The 17341-nt window shown below is 28.6% G+C and overlaps 1 protein-coding gene across 1 annotated transcript in view; it reads left to right on the forward strand.

The window, feature by feature from the left end:
* The first annotated feature begins 7656 nt into the window (after positions 1-7656).
* Chsy (Chondroitin sulfate synthase) overlaps positions 7657-17341 on the forward strand; it is a 404851-nt gene continuing 395166 nt past the window's right edge. Inside the window, exon 1 of the mRNA XM_075353683.1 lies at positions 7657-7791. The gene's annotated coding sequence lies outside the window, so the exon portion shown is untranslated. The remainder of the gene's footprint in view (positions 7792-17341) is intronic.

Consider the following 17341-nt stretch of genomic DNA (forward strand, 5'->3'; position numbering starts at 1 on the left):
TAACAGCCCAGCCCAGGCTTTACCAGCTTATAAGATAAAGTTGTGCTGCCTTACAGAATAGATATTTCAATATTTTGAAACCAGTAACATTGATTTTAATAACACAGTCACGATTTATAATTTTATATTTAACAAACAATTAGGATAATTTAAATTATAAAATAGTTTACTGTTATTTAGTTTTCTACATATATGGTTATTATTTTATCATAACTGTATATTTAAATTTATTTGAAGATGATACAACTGTATGTCAGAGGAAGCTTATCGTGTTTGAAACTGGCTACATCGACCACTAACCTTCAGTAAAGAGAAGGTGCTTTAGAGAAGAAGAATATTTAAACTGAGTATTGACATAATATTTTTAATAAAGATAAATCTTTTTTTCAAAGCTTATTTTTTCATAGGAAAAGTAAAGGTATTTCTTAAGTTTTTACAATTCACAAAAGAACTCCTGAGTTGTTTTTCCTATAATGAAAGTATCATAACCCTAAATTGATATCTAGTAAATTATTTTGAGTGTGGTAGTCTGGGTTAACTTAAAGTGTATAAAGCTGGTCTTACTATCTTAGGCCAGAAATAAATGTTATGAAATTTTTATCAGGATGCATCTTATTCAGATTTATTTATTTACTGAAAAAGAAAGCTGATAAAAATTAGTCCAATGAACAAGATTTGTCCTCTTCCTTATCTCAGATTACTGTTATCATTTAACGCCCTCGCCGGTTACTATGGTAACAATATAAACTGAATAATAAAGACGCTAAAGAAAAATGAACAAGTCTTGTCCTCTTCCGTATCTCAGATTACTGTTATCGTTTAACGCCCTCACCGGTTACTATGGTAACAATTAAATCTGAATAAGAAAGTCGATAAAAATTAGTCCAGTGAACAAGAATTTTCTTCTTTCGTATTTCAGATTACAGTTATCATTTTACGCCCTCGTCGGTTACTACGGTAACAATATAACCTCAATCAGAAAGCCGATAGAAATTAGTCCAATGAACAAGAATTTTCTTCTTTCGTATTTCAGATTACAATTAGCATTTAAAGTCCTTGCCGGTTACTATAACCGGCGAGGCGACCATACAAAAGTAGATTACTGTTGTTCATTGGTCTAATTTTTCTCGCCTTTCTTATTCAGATTATTTTGTTACTATAGTAATCGGCGAGGGCGTTAAATGATAACTGTAATCTGAAAAACGAAAGAAAGAATGTCTTGTTCATTGGACAAATTTTTTCCGGCTTTCTTATTCAGATTATATTGATCTTGCGCCTGGAGGAGATCGGACTTCAGCTTTCACCCGAGAAGCCCAATAGGTAGTAGTTTCGAGAAGGCGGAAGCTCCTTCCAATTTTGTTCAGATTGGGAACCACGGCCGTCCACCTTTTTCTTGCAGCGAAGTACGAGTATCTTGAAGTATGGATAAATAAAAATGTTTTTTAGATACTTGATTGAGCTGTTAAAAAGACAATAAACTGTAGCCACCTTCGGTCAGATAATGATCAACTTTTTAATCTTTTTCTTTTTTCTGTTTAGCCTCCGGAACCATCGTAAGATATTACTTCAGAGGATGAGTAAGGATGATATGTATGAATGTAAATGAAGTGTAGTCTTGTACAGTCTCAGGTCAACCAGAAATTCCAGAGATTTGTAGTTAATTGGAACCCAACCACCAAACAACTCCGGTATCCACGATCTAGCATTCAAATCCGTATAAAACTAACTACCTTTGCTTAGTCTTAACAACCTTAGGACTCTCGACTACAAAATCAGCTGATTTGCGATGACCGCAAATCAACTGATTCGAATTAGTTGGACTCATGTTCACCACTAGACCATTACGATGGGTTAACGTCTTAATCTACACTCTGCACTCTAACCCTCGCTTGATACAATGATAATATCTTAAATTTCATTATTAATTTTCCCCGTTGAAAATGTTAATATTCTAACGGGTAATCAATTTGTGAAAATAATGATACTAATTCTGTAATTTTCAAAAATTAGCGGTCATAACTGAAGTAGCTGTTAGTTGAAAAATCGCTGATGGTAACACGAAAACTATCTATCCAACAACATTCACTTTAAACAAGGAAAAATGAGTCCAGTTAAGAAAAAATCTGATGTGGACACCACATGACTTTTTTGTACACCTATTAAGTTACTGTTAAGTTCCACTTTTCCGTCGGGTGCTGCTATCTAGCGAGGGCTAGAGTCTCCACGGCAAGCTGGATCAGGCGATCTGATTACTCCGTGTCCTACGTCATAATGCCGCAGTGAGTGGTCATTACGAGGTAGCGAGCGACCTATTCATTCTGCGCTCGAATTTGATCCAAGGCGGTCACATCATACCCTTAGTCCGGATGTACTCCATTCTTTGTTCGGATAACAATTCATTTCATTAACTGTCAAGACGACAATTCATTAAACCATTATTCAACAAGCAACAAGGCGTTGTCTTCATTCATCGCCTATGAACATACAGTCCAACCTCACTCTAAAATCTACCACAACATGTTAACGGTCTCAGGCGAGATCGTTCATAACAATTACATACACACACTTTTAAAAGTATATAAAATGCTATTTTACTAATAACTTCTGATTTTTTCACTTTTTTATTGTTATTATTGAGTTATTATTTATTGTAATTTTTTTTACAATAAGTGGTTAATAATGATTAATAAATCAGTATCTTTAAATTAAAAAAAAAAAAGTTAAAAAAATTAAAATGAAAAAAGGAAGAAAAAGTTGCAAACATAGAAAGAATAAAAACATTAAGAGAAGATGATAAATATAAAGAGGAATCAAGCGTTAAAACCCAGGAAAGAATAAAAAGATTAAGAGGGATGATGAATATAAAGAGAGAGAGAAAATTTTATAACCAGAGAACGTGTACACAAATTAAGATCAGAAGACTTGTATCAAACCAAAGAGCGATTAAATAATTGGCAATAAAACATAAATAAACGAAATTATGATCAACTTCTACTTAGAGAGAATATTATCCAACAATATCAGAGGATTAATGGATTAAAAGATAAGAATTTGTTGCAATTTATTAAAGATCGGGCATGTATGCCCGTATTGTTCTTGAATTGGTTTATTTTTCAGTCACTCTGTATTTAACTTTAATGTAGATAAAATTAAACAGGAATTCCAGAATAATTAAATGAAATTAAACAAAAATTAGACTAGAAAATCCAAAAATAATTCGATTCTAACTTATAATTTACAATAAATATTAAATAATCAGATGTTTCACCAAACCTGTTTCATATACACATATATAATAACACCTATTAAATTACATATACACATTTTTTTTTTAAATGAAAAGTACATAAAATTTTATTTTATTAATAACTTCTAATATTTTTCCTTATTTTTTTCTCTTTTATTGTTGTTATTGAATTATTATTTATAGCAATTTTTATTTTCAATTAGAGGTTAATAATTATTAATAAATCGATATATTTAAATTAAAAAAAAAAGTTAAAAAAAGAAGATGAAGTCGGATTCGAACCGATGTGCCTTCCCCTTGTAAGATCCAAATATTCATTAATTAAAATTTTATTTGGCTATACCTCTGAACCAATGAAACTAAGTACCACTTATGATATTTCGTTGAAAAGCTGTCAATGAGTGCTTATTACCGCAGTTAAGAAAAAGTCCAAAATTCAAATTTCTTTGGATATTGGGTTTTTATGGACACTTTTGGCTCAGTCGATTGCAATCAAATGAAGGGTTCATAACTAGATGTTATAACAGTCCTAAATCCAAAATTTCAACATCCTACGGCTAATCGTTTTTCAGTTATGCGAATACGTACGTACACCGAAACTACTGAAAATGGATTCTGGTGTGATCAAAATGGATATTTCCGTTGAAATCTGAAAACTAAAATTTTTCGCGATCAATACTTCATTTACTTTGTACAAGGAAGTAAAAAGTAAAAAGTATTTTTATTTTTTTGGATTTAACACAGATGTAAAGTCGATTCATAATTAAAAGAAGTTGAAATTAAAAATTGAGTAGTTATTGGGGAATTAAATAAGACTACCAATTTTTTTCTTTATTATAAGGTAAATTATCCCATTCAAATCTATAAGCATCGATGTAGTTTTATTATTTTAGTTATGGTGCTGATCTCAGTGGTGGATTGTGTTAGCATTTCTGTCATCATCCGGAAGTTTCTGAATTAAAATTCCAGTCAGATTAGGTTTTTTTTACGTGTAAAAATTTTTATTAATCTCCACACGTCATAGAATGGTAAATTAATCTTTAAAGTATATTGTTATTTTTTTTAAGTATTAAAATAGCAATCACATTCCTTTTATTATTATTTGTGTAATAATAGCATGCATATATTGTACAGATACATGCAATTATGATATTAAACACTGAAGTTGTTTTTTCTCAGATAATCGGTAAGAATATAGAACAGAAAAATGTATCAGTTCTTTACCTTTATAATAACAACTTTTTAATGGTAAATATTGTAAATTATAATAGTTAAAAATGATATAAAATATAATCGTGAAACTGTATAAACAAAAATATTATAACTGTATAAAAACAAATATTGTCTAAAAATCAGAATTATAAAAATAATTATATGGTCTTTAAAATACTTCCTTTCTTTTGGAGATTGGTTAATTTTTTATTCTTAAAATAATTAATTGTTTAGACTACAGTAAGTACTTAAATAAGAGAAAATTAAAATCCTAATATTAGTAATCCTAGAATTTGTTTCCTTTTACGAAGTAAAGGAAGTATTGTGATCGCGATCACAATGCCTTCTTTATTCTACAAAAATTTTTTAATTAAAATGAAAAGTAAATAAAATTTTATTTCACTAACACCTGATTTTTTTTTGTTTTTTATTATTGAATTATTATTTACTGAAAACTTTTTTTTACAATCACAGGTTAATAAATCAATATATATAAATTAATAAAACTAAAGTTAAAAAAAATATATGTATATGAAGTCGGACTCGAACCGATGCGTGCATGGTTACGGATCCGACACGATCTCACTTACACCACATAACTACTTCAACGATGTGAAATAAAATTAATATAATAAAATAACTAATATAAAATACTGATACGAACATCACAAAAAAATGTGATGCAATGTGGTGTCCACCACAATGCAATTGTCTAACAGTCCACTTTATTAAAAAATTGGAGGAACGTATCTCACTTTCAAATAAAATAAGTTTAAATGAAGTGCAGCAAAAAATATGTGTATTTGTAATTTAATAGGCGTACAAAGAAATCATGTGGTGTCTACATCAGATTTTTTATTAAGACTAGAAAACAAAAAGTATGGTTCGATTAACGATTAATAAAGAAAGCGAAGAGTATCAAATCAATCAAGTGACAGCGATTAAATAAGACTAATAATTAAAAGTCGTAATTTTCATATATTGGCAACACTGTTTAAACAGCTGTATTCACATCTAATCAACTTTTGTTTATTGAGTGCAACTGATAAATAACTTCCTAATTGATCTTGTTCCTGCTAATAACACGGATGTAAATCTTTAATACGAGGACTTACATAAATTTTAAATCGCGTAAATAGATCTGTTTCAAAAACTAAAAATTTCACCAAGGAAATAATTGCAATATTTCCCTTAGAGCAATAAATAGATGAGTTGAATGTCTATAATTGAGTTGAAGGAGTAAAAATTCAACATCAAATAACTCTTTTACTGCCACCTTATAACAGTTGCCGATTAATGATGATAAAAATATGATTTTTTTGCAATGCGTGAAAGAAAATCATTTTGGTAGCCTGGCCAGGATATCTAAGTCGGAACTTCCTTATTAAAAGCAGAGATGCTACCACTCCTCCATGGAAATCAACAGAATTGATGACTAACAAAATATAATAAAGATTTTTGAATTCTTATCAAAAACCGGCACCACCACTTGTTACCTTCAAACCGGTGGCTTTTTCGAACGAATTTATTTATCTATTGTTAATTTATGTGTTTCTATATTATTTCAACTTAAATATCATGGAAAATTTACTTACCGACTACTATCTGGCGATTTCCAACGACTAGGTTATTGATTCGAGTATTTTCTAGATGGAGTTCTCGTCTCATATCAAATGACGACACATAAATTCGGCAAAATAGAATTTCATGAGGTGCTTTTCATTCCGCCATTTCAACGGCCCCCACAAGCGTTAATGGTTTGAGTACGAGCACCGTTGTGAGCATCAAGAAAATGAACGATGATTTATAGTGTAACGGCGGAATCCCTTCCGTTTTTAGCGCATCGGTTTGGTATGCACGTCAGGAATCCAAATGCAATATGCTACCGTCAGGAGTCTTTGGTAGCATTCAGCAGGATTTGAGTTGCTATCAGCATTTTTCATAGCAAAACACTCTTTTTTCATGAAAAATCTTGCCAAAAACGTATTGTTGTGGATAGAACCGATCACCATAACTTTTGAGAACAGTGTCTCATCGATTTTGACGGTCATCCATTTCTCCATATTTTACCTTGCCTGTACTGTTTAATATAGTCGAAGCACAATTCTCTAATTAAATTATCGCAGTTGATTACTGTATTCGATCTCACATCCTATTCAGCAATAACACTTGAGAATTGAGACTCCCAACCAACTACATAGAAAACGTATGACAGTCATGAACTTTAGGTTCAAAGTTTTTCACCCTCTTTCCGACACGTATATTGACTTCCAACCAGCAAGTACCTTTATTTTAATGCCATACAACACCGTCAGTTTTGTAAAGACGCATAAAATATTCATGCGTCTAAAATATTCAAGCACTTGGAGTAATCTCCAAGTCCTGATTTCCGGTATAATGCTACACAGTTGCAGGAACTCTATGACATCGTTTTTGTTAGTCTTCAAATTCCAAACATTCATATCAGACATCGGTATCGAAATTAAACTACTTTCACGATAACCACAGAACAATTAATAAGCACAGAACCAATTTTGGTAACCTGTTATAATACATATACCGAGAGTTGAATTTTACTTATTTTGATAAGAAGGCTTATTCTTATCTTATCCTTTCCGTTTGAAGCATTTAATAAAAAATTTAATTCGATTTATCATTCGAATTTTAACGGAAGTATATGAATTAATCAAAACGTTTTAATTGCATTTGTTTAACTTTCATTACTATTTTTAAACTTATAGATTATTTATAAATATTACTTATTTACATAATTTTTACTACTGACAATCATGATCATAGAAATAAAAACTGAAAAATAAAATAACAATTTTTATTTTTACGACTATAATCTTATTAAATTAAATATAATGGAATTAGTAAATAAATTATTATTAATAAAAGAAAAAATATGATTTTACGAAGATTAAATGACAATGAATTAACTGTCAAACTTTATACGGCATTGAATAACGTTTCTTTCTGTCTCGTACGATGTAGTTTACGTCACATCGTAGACAGGACAGGTTATTCCCCACTCTTCACCGTCCCAGTTGTCTATGTGAAATTGTATTTCCCCCACTATTAACTGAAGAATAGATACAACGTGCAGAATAACTTGCAGCTGATGTGCAAGTTTTTTTTTTTTTGGTTAGGTATGTTATGTTTGGAGATCGGCTTAAAGAACCGTTGTTCTTATAAACTATGTTTGTGACGGGACAGTTGTACTAGAAGTGTATCGTTATTTAAGTAATTATTAGTTAAGATTAACATGATTAGTATATTTAAATTTGTTATGTGCAATTAAGTTACTTAACACAACACCAATGTATTAAGTAAGTATAAATTCCAAGTTTTTTTAATCTTTAATAATATCTATCAAGTACCGTTCGTTGAACTTGATCTTAAGAAACTGTGTAACTAATCCCTCACCCGATCCACTAACTCCAAGATTTCGTTCAACCTCCCTTTTACATCTATTAGTATTTATTATAAATAAATACGATTATATATATATATATATTTATTTATTTTCTTTTTATCACGTAATTTTGATTTCATTCGTAATCACGTGCTTACATCCGAAAAGGTTACTTGACAAGGGTACTTTAGCCTTATATGTACGTAATGTTAGCCTACAGGTACATACCTTGATATGTACATACGTTGTTCTAGTTAATGTTGATTCTGATTAAGTTTATAAAAATTTTTTTAATGATTTATTGTACTTAATTATTCCAATGGTTTTTTATAGCGAGATAATTTAACCGTTTAAAAACTGGTTGTTCCGTTGAAATTGTATTATCTTCAATGTTAAATTTAGGTCAACAGAATTATTATTATTTTTTTTATTATTCGCTTAACCTTAAAACATGATCTTTTGATTGTTAATAGTGAATAATTATCTATGTTATTGATGAGTGTTTATTTATGTTAAATAATTATAGTAATTATTAATCTACGATTCCATTAATTTCTGTAAACAATATTATCAAAACTGTTTTTTCTCTTTTACGCGAATATTAAATTCTAATAAAAAAAATTGACGTGACCACCACATGATTTCCTTGTACGCTTATTAAAGTACATCTACACATTTTTTTTTAAATAAAAAGTACATAAAATTTTATTTCATTAATAACTTCTGATATTTTTCCATTTTTTTCTTTTTTATTGCTATTATTTAATTATTATTTATTGCAAAAATTTGTTTTTCAATCAGAAGTTAATAATTATTAATAAATCAATATATTTAAATTAAAAAAAGAAGAGTTAAAAAAAAGATACATACGTACGTACAGACGTCACGCCAAAACTAACCAAAATGGATTTAGGAATGGTCAAAATGGATATTTCCATTGAAATTTGAAAACCAAAATTTCTCGTTATCACAGTGTAAAAAATCTATATATTTATTTTTCATATTGTAAATAATGTTTGATTGTAACAACTATTACAATACTGAATACATCATACAATCTGAATACCAATCATTATTTTAGTTGAGATTAATTAAACGTAAGTTAATTTTTTTTAAATATATATTTTACTCGTCAAAGTTTAGAAACTTTAGTTGTCGTTCAGAGTGGGATGAATTGCTGGACTGGTCACTGGCTTCAAGCTATCTACGAAGTCCTGTCACGAAACAATATTATTACTACCACAATACTACTTTTCTCACCCAAGTAGAAATACTACCCGTTTTGTGTTTATGCATTCTAAACGTTGACGAGTAATAAGAATAATTACTTATAACTTTTGCTGAAAAAAAAAAATTAAATAACAGTGAGACATATTATTGTATTCCAAAATTTTTTTTTGGAAGTGGGAAATGAGTGAGATCCACCATCACTAATGTCTAGTTTTACACTGGTTATCTTACATCAGCTGTTTTCGAAGTCGACAGTTATAAGGATAAAATTCTAGTAAACGCAGTTACTTTTATACGGATTTGAATAGTAGATCGTGGATACCGGTATTCTTTAATGGTTGGGTTTCAATTAAGCACATATCTCAGAAATGGTCGACCTGAGACTGTACAAGATACTTCATTTACATTCTTACATATCATCCTCATTCATCCTCCGAAGTAAAACCTTACGATGATTCCGAAGGCTAAACAGAAAAAAAAATAGTAATCCTAATCAGACAAATATCTACGAAAGACGTAATTAATTTATAAAATTAAGAATAAATATATTTTTATTAAAATTCATTAAAATATATTTATATAATACAGTTCTTTATACGCACACAATATTTACTTGGCTGTAGACATGGCTTGAAATTTGATATGTAAAAAAAATTCGTAGCTGTTGAGTTAGTTAAACCAAACACATTCTGCTTCGCTTAACTGTGCAAAGTGTACTTCCCTCCTATTTATGTAGTCTGTATCATTTCAGTGTGGTCAGATTGTGTTTACTTTCTGGTTATAACAGATTACCAAAGTATCAAATTCATTAAAATTTCATATTAATAGTTCATGTACTTTCTAGTCTGCTAGTAAATTTCCATTTGATTGATTTCCTTTTAAAGGAAAGTGTGGTGCAATATACTTATATTATCAATACAATGCAACATCAGCACTTAATATTTTATAAAGAAAGTTTTTGATCTCTTACCTTTAAAAGATACAACAGTTTTTTAGTTTACAATTACTAAAACTTTTGGTATTAAAATTCTGTATTTCATAAGTGCGTTGACCTCTTAATGTTTTATGTCTCAAGATCAGTTTTACTTACAATCTTGAAATTTAATATGATTGTTTATGGATTGGAAAAATTGATTGTATCGCTTGTTTTAATCGGATGGAGAGCATATACCCGTAAATACGAGTTGTACTTACTCCTACGTGTTTATTACCTAATGTAAAAGTAATATCATTAATTTTTTTCTTGAGAAAACATTCCTAAAAATCATACCCTCCCAAATCTTAAAAATTATTTTTTTTAATTTTGATACTTTTCACTATTTCAGTTACCAAAAAAGAATGTTTTAATTTTTTTCCTAAAATTTGATACAATTTTTAGAGTTATAAAAAAATGTAAAAACCTTATCATATCGTTTAACGTAATAAATCCACACTCTTAAACTAAAAGTTATGTATTATCTGAATATTTATTGCTTTAACTTATAAAATGTTCAAAATTTTGCTTTTTATTTTTATAAATGAGAATAATACAGAAAGAAAATATATTTTATCTTTATCATAGACGTAGAAAGTGCATTTAAAACAAACAAATTAATAAATATATAAATTTTTATGCAAAATCGTTTCATGTGTTTTTAACAATTTCAACTACTTTGTCAGGTATAATTTATTGCTTTACACAATCTTTTCAGCGTTTCTTATGACTGTAATATGTATAATATATATATATATATATATATATATATATATATATATATTAATTTAGAAATATATTCTAAATATATATATATATATTTAGAATTAATTTTAGAAAATATGAATTGCATTTTGCTATTTCTCATACCAATAAGAAAGGCTAAGAAGGATTGCGTAAAACAAAAAATTATAATTTTGTCTTAAAGTATTATTAATCATTAAATAATCTGCACGGTATTAACTCCAACTTTTTAAAATTAATAATAACTTTTGTAATAATAACGTGAGTAAAAGTTATGAGTATTGCAAAACAGTCATTTCATTTTTTACAATTAATAACTATATATTCGCTTATACAATTTTATCATGATTGTTCAGTGAAAATATATTTTTATTTTTTGAATTGGTTGACAGTATAAAAAAAACATTAACTTATACAATGATAAATCCGTGTGCTTTCAACATTTTAGATATTCAAATGTAAAAGTAAAATGGTTTTAACATAGCAACATTTAGGGCTGTACTCGTAAATTATTATTGCTGTTTCATGTTGTAGTGCACTTAAACGTAGTAATCGTGGCCGACCTCTGTATAACTATTGTTTGTAACTGCATTTAATTAAAATCCTTCATATAATAATTTTATTAAATACAATGAAATTTCTCAGCATTTTTTTTTTGTAAGAACATAAAATTTAAGTTCTAAGATAAGATAAGATTGAAAATTATTATTATTGTCATTAAACTTTTACTTATTTTCACATTAAAAAACCAAAAAAAAAAAGTAAAATGATTGGTTAAAACAATTAAATAACAAAATAAATTCAATAATTTTATAAGGTACGTTATTTTTAGACTTTTAAAATATTGTTAAATCATCTCAGATGAAAATTATAATCACAAAAGTTGAAAATTAGCTCCATTACTAAAATTCCTCATTTGCAAAAATATACTAAAAAAAAATTAACAGATCAATAATTTCAAAAAAATAAAGTTAGAAAAATTTATACAACTCCTGTTTTAATAGTTCGGGAGGGGTTTATTAGTTTTGATAACATTTCAAAACTTTCTCCGATAATGGTAGATATTAGCTGCTTGCTTTAAGAATATCTAGTCTTGGGTTCGATTTCGGTAAGGGTGTGGAATGTTTTACCTACTATTTCATCTCGATAATATACACGAAAATCTTGTCTCCCAAAACACAGAATTTAAAAAATGAATTCTTTAATTATACTTATGATATTTTTACTTTCCTGGTATCATAGCTTTAGTACTATGCTACAAGAAGGAAATTAATCGGTAAAAATTGGGATGTGAAATTTTTTGAATTTCTTGACGTTTCATGACCCAGGACCCCAAAAAGCCAAACCATTGAGGATAATGGACATATGTACGTACGCATGTTGGTGTGTTTGAAGGTTAGTAACTTTTAATTGGACAAACCGATTTTGATGAAATTTTGTGCAGATTCGTGTACATGGGGTAATTTTTTGGTAAAACTTTGAGGGTCAATATCTCCAGGGGATGGGGTAAATAGTTTTTTGGGTAAATTTTCTCAGTGTTTTGCAAACATTGCCACTTTATATTAAACTCGCGTCTATGCTTATCTTACCATTTTTAATAAAAATTTCCACAAAATTTCACTTCCCCAAAAATAAAAAAACGCTATCTTTTTATTTAATGCGTATTCTGTAACCGATCTTTTTCTAATGTCTTTCTAGGGATAATTAGTAGTGCTGATAATTACTAAAAATACATTTGGGCAATATTGTAGATGAAGGAACCTATCAAAGTATAAAATATTGATTTTTTTCAATTTTGAAAACTTTTTTGGTTTATTTAAACTTTTATTAATAGTATTACAATAAATTTTTATCATAATTCACTCCCCTTCACTTCCAAAAATGAAACCATAACTTTTTATTGGTTATACATTTTTCCGTGGAATTTTCTTTAGTTTCTTCCATCTAAAAGATTAAACGTAGAAAAATCAAAAAATTTTCTTTGGAAGGTGATTTTTCAGGTGGGGAAAACAATACCAATTTTTTGAATTAAAAAAAATTTATTTTTTTATTAAACATGTAATGATCATTTTAAAATAAAATTTCATCATAAATTACTCCCACCCGAAAAAAGAAATTTTACGTAACTTTTTTTTTCTAGTATCCTTATTTTTTACCTATATAAGTGTAAACAACCAATGTTAAGAAAGTATTACAACTTTTTTGTTAGAATTTTTTTATCTTAATTCGATAGGTTAGAACAGCAAAACATTAGAAACAAATATAAAAATTTAATTTTAAGAGAAATAGAGGTATTATTTCTTTATTTTTAAATAATAATAAAAATCGCCCACAACCTGATAGCACCACGTGATAGTTTAAAGAAAAATATCTTTAAACCCCGTTAGGCTGAAATAATTAAATAAGAATTAACAAGTGAGGGAGTGCCATTTTTGCATTTTAATCTTTAAACTGCCATAAAAGTGTACCTAAACAAAAGAAAATTATATTCTTTCACATCACAATTAATAATATATATTTTTGAAATTTTGTTTCAAAAATACTATTTTTTTATTTTTTCACTTATCACTGAAACCTAATTATTCTTTTATTTATTTTTCTTTTTAATTATTCTCTTTTGACTCATTAATGGTGTTTCAAACGTTTATTCAAATGTTTTAAAGTTTATGAAATTTTAAATTTGAGCTTGTCATGACTTATAAGAAAATCATGAATCGTCAACGACATCCTGTTCTGTTTGAGATAGTTTCAAAAATGATATTTGAAAATTAGATTTAGAAGAGAGACAGTTTTATTTTTACTTTCTATTCCCTTAATAGTTGAGGCAGTTTCAAAACAGAAAGGAATACATTAATTTATTGCTTTAAACTATCTATTCCAAAGTTTTTTTTATGGCCCATGTAAATAAATTGAGACACAAGAGGCACCAATCATATTATATTTCTCTGAAAGTAATGATATTCATTATACATCTAGATCAGTATTATACATTTAAAATCAGTAAAGATATACGTGTAGTCAAATATCACCTGCACTTGATATGCAAATGCAAAAATATATTCGACTCAATGAAAGAGGAATCGGAAGATCACTTGACTCCTCATCTTTCCTTAGAAAACTTGGATGGAATTTCTTTATTTTTGGGAACTTTGCTATTTTAAAGAGTTATATGTCTGACAGTAGTTGCCTACTACTATATGGTAATGGTAAATAATAAATATCGTTCATTAAAATATTCTCATGTACTGTTTTTAAAATGTGTACTTTTTTAAACATGTTTGTGTTCATTCATAGTGTTCTACCATTATGGGAGGTCCTGTCATGGATGCTGCTCTTCACCTGGCTCTATCCTTTACTAACCTTTTTGTTTTCATATTTTCCCTTTTCCATAATCCCATCCATCATTTGAAATCTCTTCCTTTCCTTCCATTCACCAAGCCTTCTATTGCACTCACTAATAAACACCTTCTACTTCTCATGCAATCTCCTAGCCAGTTCCTTTTGCTTATATTCATCACGTTTAGCATTTTCATAATCTCTCCAATTCTCCTTAATACTTCTTCATTTGTTACATGGTCTTTACATCTGACATTTAGTGTTCTGTGCCACACCCACATCCCAAAAGCCTCAATTCATTTTTTTTTATTTTTCTCATCGTTTACATTTCAGATCCATACAGCATCACATTCCAAATTAAACATTTCATAAATCTCTTCCTTAACGCTAAGTTAAACTTTCTACTCAGCAGTCTTGCATTCTTATCAAATACCTGCTTACTTCTTGGTATTCTTTTTTTAATTTCTACTATTCAAGTCAGGTCATCAGTTATAAAGCTCCCAAGTACTGAAATCTTTTCACCTGCTTTAAAACTTAATTTTCTCTCTTAATCACAATCCTTTCCTCTTGTCCGCCTAATACCATAAATTTTGTCTTCTTTTAGTTTATCCTCATACTCTTACTTTTGCAAGCTTCATTTAAGTCATCAAACATTTCATTTAGTTTACTTCGACTCTTCACTAGTAACGCCATTTCATCAGCAAAACATAAGTTTATACATTCTACTCTTCTTCCACCAATCTTTATTCCTCTTTTCCCATTCAGACAGCATTTAATTATTTCTTCCGGATATATACTACAGTGTTGGTAATATGCAGCATTCATGCTTCATCCCCTTCCAATCCCTATTCTTTCTGTCAGTTTGTCGCCGACTCTCACTTTTATTTTCTTGTTATGGTACAGCTCTTTAATTAGGTGCTTCTCTTTCCAGCCAACTCCCTTCTTTTCCAAAATCAGCAGTAATTTATCCCATCTTAATCTATGAACACATTTTCTATGTTAACAAATGCAACATACACTCTCCACCTCCTTTTCATGTATCTCTCACCTATTGCAGCCCTATAACATCCCTTGTTCCAACACCTCTACTAAACCCACATTATTCTTCCTCAATATTGCCATCCAATTTATTGTATATCCTCTTATTTTGAACCCTTAATAGTAAGTACCTTAGCTGCATGCAATATTAAGCTAATCATTCTATGTTCTTCATACTTCTTTGTATTTCTTTTCTATTCTGTTATTGTATCCGATTATATTGTATTGTATTGCATTTCCATTATTGTATTCCAGAAATTCTCTGGCCATTTTTCTTCTTCAAGTATTCCATTGCATATTTTTAGTAAGAACAATTCTCTTGTCTCTCCAAGTGCTTTGAACAGTTCAATTAGTACTTCATCAAATCCCCTTTTCTTTTTCTTTTCTCATCATTCTAATTGCCTCATTTATTTTAACTTTTAATAATCTGTACCTTTTTTGATCTTCATGAACTTTACACTCTTCTTCCACGCTATCTATTTCTCTTGGCTTTTCTCCTAATGCATATAAATCTGCAATACATTCTTCCCATCTCCTTTTCATTTCCTCCTTCTCATTAATTGTTTCTCCATCCTTCTATCCATCTACCCATTCTCATGTATCTGATACATTTTCTTCATCCATTTCTTTTTAAAAATTATTTCTGATACTTCATATATTAGCGCACACTTTCCTTCATTTTTCAAATTTTTTTCAAAGTACATTTTTCCTGAACGCACATTTGTGTAGTTACTTCAAAAATAGGATTATAATGACAAAACCAAAATATATGTAAAAACTTTTATAGTGAACCTTAAGGATAGAATCTATATTACAAAGAATTTTTCTATGTTTATTATTATACATTTAAGTAGTTAGAGAAATTTGAAAATTTGAAATTTTTTTTAAAATGATGCAAAAGCATTTATTATTTTTTTTACTAGTAACTGCACAGCCTTATTTCATAAAAAAATAAAATAAAAAAAACACAAAGTTATTAATATTGAAGAGAATTTTTTTTCATTTTAAAAGGCTGCAAAGAGCTTTACGAGCTGAACATTGCATGAAAATTTACTAAGCTGAAAGGTTTATGTAATGTTTAAACAACTCTACAACCTCATCAAACTATCTGGTGAAGCAGTAACACGCTGGCCTTCGCACAGAAAATTCTGAATTCGAATTTGAATAAAAATTTGGAATATTCGATAAAAATGTGTTTTTCAGTATTATAATTAACTTGTTGCGTGTCAACCTGTAGAAGATAAATAATTAAACAAACAAACGTAACAGGACAACCTCGCTACCCCCACTAAATGCTCTGCGTTTCGGACATATTCTTAGAGTAAAATTAGATAATTTAAAAAAAATAATTCTTTAAACAATGAAATTTTTATATAGCATAATTTTTTTTTCTGTTTAGCCTCCAGGAATCACCGTTAGGTATTACTTCAGAGGATGAGTATAAGTGAAGTGTAGTCATGTACAGTCTCAGGTCGACCATTTATATACCATTAGTTTAAAGAAATGTTAGTAATTTTACAATAATCCATGTAAGACTTCCAATCAATCAGGTCAACTACCTATCTTTTAGATTTGCTATCTTATTTCTTAAAATGTTATAAACTTTAAAAAGAATTATTTTTTTGTTTTACTAAAAGTATAGCATTAAATATTTCCATACTATTTATTCGCTATAAATGTATTACAAATTCTTCCGTTATTAAGTAATATCTTAGTTATTTCGCAGTTTTATAAATATATCTAAATGTATACCGTATGTAAAAATATATATTACGTATGTAGATACACGTATTTATCATAACTGGTTTAGAAATTAGCGACGGAAAACATTATTTCTTTTGACAATATAAGCTTAACTTACGGAATAAAGAATAACATGTGTGTACTGACCTATAAACAAGATTAAAGTACATATATGAGTTATTACTAGTGTTTACTTACGAGTGTATCATAAATAAAAATTAAACACACTAACCTAATACATATATTATGTTTACTTTAATTCATGAAGAATTATAGAAAAAAAAAGACAAAGCGTACATACATATTTTTAGCATAAATTATATTGCCACACCTGTAATAATTAAGTCATTTTCCAAGCAATAAGCTAGGAATGAGTACCATTCATATATAAAAATAAAAA

This window comes from Lycorma delicatula, chromosome 1 (genome assembly GCF_047948215.1).
Source record: "Lycorma delicatula isolate Av1 chromosome 1, ASM4794821v1, whole genome shotgun sequence".
NCBI classification, from domain to species: Eukaryota; Metazoa; Arthropoda; class Insecta; order Hemiptera; family Fulgoridae; genus Lycorma; species Lycorma delicatula.